Here is a 6,137-nt window from a genome sequence, read left to right on the forward strand (position 1 = left end):
ACTTGACACTCTAATGCCCTTGGAGAGGCAGTCAGTCACCCTTCTTGATCCCAAGGTATAAAACTGCAGTCTGTCTTGCTGCAGCCATTGTTGCTTGACTGCACTGCCTGCAAGTCCATGCAGAGGTAGCTTGAATCTTGTATATAGTTAACAGCTTTGTTTCATGCTGGGTTTGGGTCACTGCCTGAGCTTTAACTATAACACCTCATAATAGGGAGTAGTATTTGTGTATGCTTGGGGGCAGGGAGAGGCTCAGAAGGCTCAAGGATAATGTCATGGACTAAAGAAGACAGTGTGGACAGACTTGCAGGCCATACCTCTCCCTGTCCTCTGTTGAGTGCTCATAGGAGAGACAGGGTGGTTGTGGTGGGTAATATAGTCTGACATCATATAGCTTGGATGCCTGTTTTGATCCTGACAAAGGCAGACAGCTCAGCTCATTGCCAGCACTAGGCGAATTACAGGTGAAGCAGAAGAGATCAGAGAATATTTATGGTTCCTGTCAGATTCAGTTGGGAGGGTGAATCCAAGTCAGGCATGTTCCAAAGGTTCAAGGCAGACAGAAGCATTAAATAACCAGAGGCTGCTAGTTGGGGTTGGAGTGAGAAGACAAAGGTTCTTTTATTTGCTGAAGAAATGAAAATGTGCTAAAAGATGCAGCACCAAGTTAATAAAAGAAATGATTCTCCTTACTCCTCCCCTCCTCTGCTCTCTATATTGAAAGAGAGAGCTGTAGCTAGGGATGAGGTCATTGCATGGTATGGGACACACTGGCTTCATCCACTTGTCACCTGCAGGCATTTCAAACATCGGTTTTCAATTTCAGAGATCCAGCGCTGATTAGTGAGTTTATCTTGATTCCACAGTTATCTAACTGCCCATACTAGACATTTTTACTCTGCTCATTGCCATGATATCTGAGTACCTTGGCACCATGTGGGTGGGCACTTCTTCAACACACCACCTTCTAGGTATGAGACCCTCTGGTAACTGCTAGGCTCCCCACCCAACCTCCATTTTTATTCAGTCTTGGGCTGTCCCTTTAGAGACTCCCACTGCCCTTGGATCTCAACTCTATCCTCTCATGGGGTAAGAGGAATTCAGTCTCCATTCTTCTTTTTTGCTCATTTCTGCCCTGTCCCCATGTTTTAAGTGAAGATGCTCACCCTCCTTAGCTACCCCTGCACTCATTAATTAGGGCACTTCAGAAAGTGCTCCATGATCCTCTGCTATGACTGCCAAATAGTTCACAGAAGTGGCATTCTCCCTTAATCCTGCTGCTGCTTTGTAGCCTCTTACTGAAACATGTGCTACGCAATCTGGGGCACTGGAGGAAGAGGTAAATCAAACTTTCTTCAATAACAGTTATGAATGGCACAAAGAATTCAGACAAAAGCAAATTTATTTTACTTTTTTTGGGGTGGGGGAGGGGGTGCCCCAAAACAACCACTTCACAGTGAGCCTATTTCCATGGGTATGAGGAGATGGGACTAATTCTCCACTGCTTTGCACCTGGTGTAATCATTTACAGTGGGATCAAGAAAATGTTAAACACACCCAAATCAGAATGGTGGCATTTTACATTCACTGCACAGGTATAAATGAAGGCACGAGAGGCAATGCAACAGAGAATCAGTTCTGCTAGGAATACAGACTCACTAAGAAGAAGAAAGCTGGTCAAGGAGAAGGATTGATTTGTGTATAACAGTCCAGATTTCTCTAATTAGTTTCCTTGTTTAAAACTATAAGAGCATCCAGAAGGCAGACCACACCACGAAAGCACTGGAATATTTGATTTGTGATATGCTGATATACATCCAGAGGGCTAGTCTCTCCACGGGGAAATCAATTATGCTGAAACTGGGTATTTAAGCACAAGTATTTTTGTGACTCCTGCTGGAGCTCCACCTGCTTGTAAACTTGAGGCACATCTAGTTTTGCAAACCTGTGCTAGCAGATCCTGGGCTTGGGGCAACTGGTTATTAGTTCACATGACTTGTTACCTTATAAGCTCTGCAAGTGCTGACAGTGCCAGCCTGTTTCTGAAGACACACACTAGATGCTACTCATTCTGAAAATTGAACAGGTTATAGGACATCTTGGTTAACCACATTCTCTTCATGTTTTTCAACATAAGACTGAGGTACCATTCTAGCATGGAATGAGTTCATCTTTACCAAAGCCTATGGGCAAACACAGTAGAATATTTTCCACATAGCCCTCTTCAGGGCACTGGATATTTTATTTACCTTAGACCAATGAGGCAAAGGGGCATATCCAGCTGCATCCCTGTAATGACAAAACTGACTTCATTGTTAAAACCAGAAGTAAAAATGATAGGGCCAGATTCTTTGTGGCACAAAGGGAATGGAAACTGGGTGTGAGTCCCCCAACGTGTCTCCTATGCCTCTGTCCCCAGATCCCATAGCATGATGAACTCCAGCAATCCTCAGTTGTCCCTTGAAGGTCCCTTGGGGACCATAGTCAGCTAGTGCAGGTTAGAGAAACCCCCAGTCCGAAGCCCAGCTTGGCAGAGAATCAGGGAGCTTTAACCAGTTCCCTGACAACCCTATTTCTGCTGTGCCCAGCAGAGGCTGGATATAGCAGAGACTCTGACCTGTACTGTTTACCTTGATGAGTATCGTACCTTTACCGTGATGTAACCAACCCCAAACCTCCAATCTTTTTTATATAAGTTTTAAATGCACATTGTGACCTACTATGTGACCTTGGGCTTTCATCTCTGTGCCTTGGGTTCCCCATCATAAAATGGGGATGAGGATATTGACCTCCTTTGTAAATTGGTATTATAGTCCCATATGCGTTCCACGGCACCATACTGAATGCTTTATTAATATATAGGGCCTGATCCATTACTGCCTCACTCTGGTTTTGCACTGAAATCAGTGGACTTACATCAGTGTAAAACTGGTGTAACACAGTGGTGAATCAGGCCCATGTTTTTTCTGGAAATCAAATGGCAGCTCTGGTATCCTTTTTTGTTTCATGGTTATTCATCAGTACTTTAGCACATAATAATGAGTTAAAGCATTTCTGTGCAGTCATACAGTATACAGTTCATCAGTGTCTGGTGCTATCTTATCCATAGTAGTTCTCATAACAAGCTGCATAGTATCCTCAGCAGACTCTCACCAATGCGTCCTAGTGATCTGCTGTTCCAACAGTCTAGTCTTTTGAAGAAGCATGCAGCAACCGAGCTTCCAAAAAAAACCCAACCAACCAACCAAACGAAAAAAAACCCTGAAAATGTTCTCATTTGTTTTCTATTATTATGATTTGGTTAACAATATATGGGTTTTGAACTGCTTACTGCCAAACAGATGTGTACTTTGGTCAAATGAAAATGTATCCTCTCTCCACAGCCATGGTTAGTGTAGAGTCTTGTAGGGGTTACTTGGAACAAGCACTCTTTTAGTTTAGGGCCACCAAAGAACGACAAAAGAACTGCCATGCAGTGTTTCACCTAGGAATAGCTCAAAGCAATATGTTCCTGCTGCCACTTTCTTTACATCTGTCAGGACTTGGAGCATGTTTCCCCTTCTAGCTGTTTCTCAAGTGTGCCTTGTAATGCTCTGCTTTAAGATTTGCTCCAGGAACATAATATCCCTTCAAAATATCAATCCAATTTTTGTTTCATCTAGCTTTTGTGGTGCCCTTCAGTCAGTCCATACTCCATTCGTTTTTCTTCCTAATATGGTCAAAAATATGCCCTTTCAGTTTATTTCCTTTATTGTTTGATTAGTGAGAAGATAATGATCCAAAATGGTCAACAAAGTATTAAAGCTCTCTTCAATTATGTTACAGATAAGGGCTTCAGCTGCATCAAATGCAGCTGTTTCAACAGTTTTTTCTGGAAAGATGCTGTATTCGCATGCAGCCAATCTTCTTGGAACAAATAGGAAAGACTTTCATCCTAACTGGATCCCCTGTTGTATAGCAGAGAATCACAAGCACCTACTTATACTTTCTAAATTAATGTTAACTTTTACTAAGCACAGACAAATTCAGCAAGGTGTGAAAGAAATCAGTCAGCATCCCTAACAGCTCTCAGCACAGCTCTGTCTCCAGCTCATTTACATATAGAGGCAGGCTAGAATATTAGCTGCTACAATGTATTACCTTTCATCATTCCTTGCTCTAGCCAACAGGAGCACAGCCAGTCACATGGACTCTATTGCAGGCCATACATATACATTCTGAACCCAGTAACTCTTTAGTTGCTGAACTACAGTATTGTGGAAAGCTCACATCTAAACATTGCTCCCCTACTCCTGGGGATCTGGAGTATCCTTGGGCCAAATAAATTCTGCTAATTTGGAATGAACCCAAGAGAAGAATGTTCTGAATCACAGCAATCAAGAAAGACAGGCAATTTAGAGACCAAATTATGTTTTATCTCAATCAGAAAAAGTAGAAATCAGTAAAATTGTGAATAATCACAGGTAAATCAGAGTTAGTTGTTTTAACAGGAACTACTATTTAGGCTTACACCATTATCTAGTGTAAACTGTTATGTACTGTATATTTACTATTATCTTAATCAAACTAGGTAACAATTTGCATTTATGAAATAACAGAATTTTGATTTGGAACATACAATGCATAAACCCCACTGTTATATGGTCCTTTTTCAGTTTCCAGCCTCTGTAAGCCCAGAATTTGGAGGAAAACTTGAGTTATATCTTCAGCAATCCTCTTGTGCAATCTTTGTTTACGGTTTTGAGTTCCAGGGTAAATAAAGGCTTGTATTCCTTGACACTGTGTTTTGGCTACTTGATTAAACAATTATCTCTTCACTCCTTTCTGGTTCACAGTTCTTTGGTCTCTGACAGTTTCTCTATCCCTGTCACTTCACCTTATATACCATAATATGGTGTTTGGATGTTTTTTTTTCTTTTTACAGTTCTTTTTCTTGCGTTCCATACAGCACACTTCCTCTTTATTCTTAAGTTTGTTTCTCTTTAATTAGTTTATTTTATTACAGCTTATTTCTTTCAATTTCACTCTTGCTTTACTTTTCTCAGTTTTCTAATAATTTCTTAGATGAGACTCTCTAGTTATTTTCCTTTTGTTTAAGGGTACTGTTCTTCCTTTAACTTGTCCTCTTTTGCCCTTATATTACTGTCTTTCCTCTTTGTAGGTACTGTCCCTTTTGTGGCTATCCTTACTGTTCCTCCAATCTCTTGTCTTTCCTGTGCTTCCTGAACTGGACTTTCTTCCTTTCAGCTCTGTTCCTGCTGCCCCTTTGATGATACAACTCAGCCACCGAGGTCCCTACCTAACTCTCCATTACTGCATCCCTTCATTTCTGGTACCAGTTGCTGCCTTGCTTGCTACTGACCTCTCTCCTAATGCTGGGCATGCTACCCCCAGACTCCACCAGATGTTTCCATCACTGCCTCTTTGGCCTGCTCACAGCAATAATCTAGGGAGGAAACTGCGGCCTGCTCGGCCCTACTGCTCCCATTGCTCTTTAGACCCAACAGCCTCCAATACAGGTGGGGCATTACAAGTGCAACTGTACTGACTTTATTGGAGTTCATGTACATATTCAGCTCCCAGACCTCACTGAGTACCTAAGCCAGCGACTTCAAGGAGAGGACCACTACAGTTCACCTTGATGGGTAGGTGGTATCAGTGAGTTTGTAGATCCCAAATTATACGGTAGGCTGGGAGGTCCCTTGGTTAGAGCTGGCTGAAATTTTTTGGCAAAACATTTTTATGTAATGTAGCTTTTTAATCAAAAGAAATTTGTATGGAAATTTTTCATTCTGGTTGATTTTTTCCCTGATTTTTGAATGAACTATTGCAAACTAAAACTCAGTTATTGGCAAAGTTAAATCAGCTTTAGTGGCTTTAAAAACAACATTTTTACTAAAAATGATTTTTTTAAAACAAAAGGACTCTTAAAAACAAGTTTTCTGGTTAGGGTGTTTTTTATTTTTTGCTAAAAATGAGTTATTTGCATAAAATAAATAAACTCCCATGGCCTTTTCTGCCTAGCTCTACTCTGACTAGCGGAGTGAAGGGCAAGGGTTAGAGCTACATTCCCAAGCTCAGTCCCAGCTGCTAAAATCCTCCCTCAGTCCCCACGACAAGACCCCTGCCTCCCTAAC

The sequence above is a fragment of the Mauremys reevesii genome, linkage group 1, assembly GCF_016161935.1.
Source record: "Mauremys reevesii isolate NIE-2019 linkage group 1, ASM1616193v1, whole genome shotgun sequence".
NCBI classification, from domain to species: domain Eukaryota; kingdom Metazoa; phylum Chordata; order Testudines; family Geoemydidae; genus Mauremys; species Mauremys reevesii.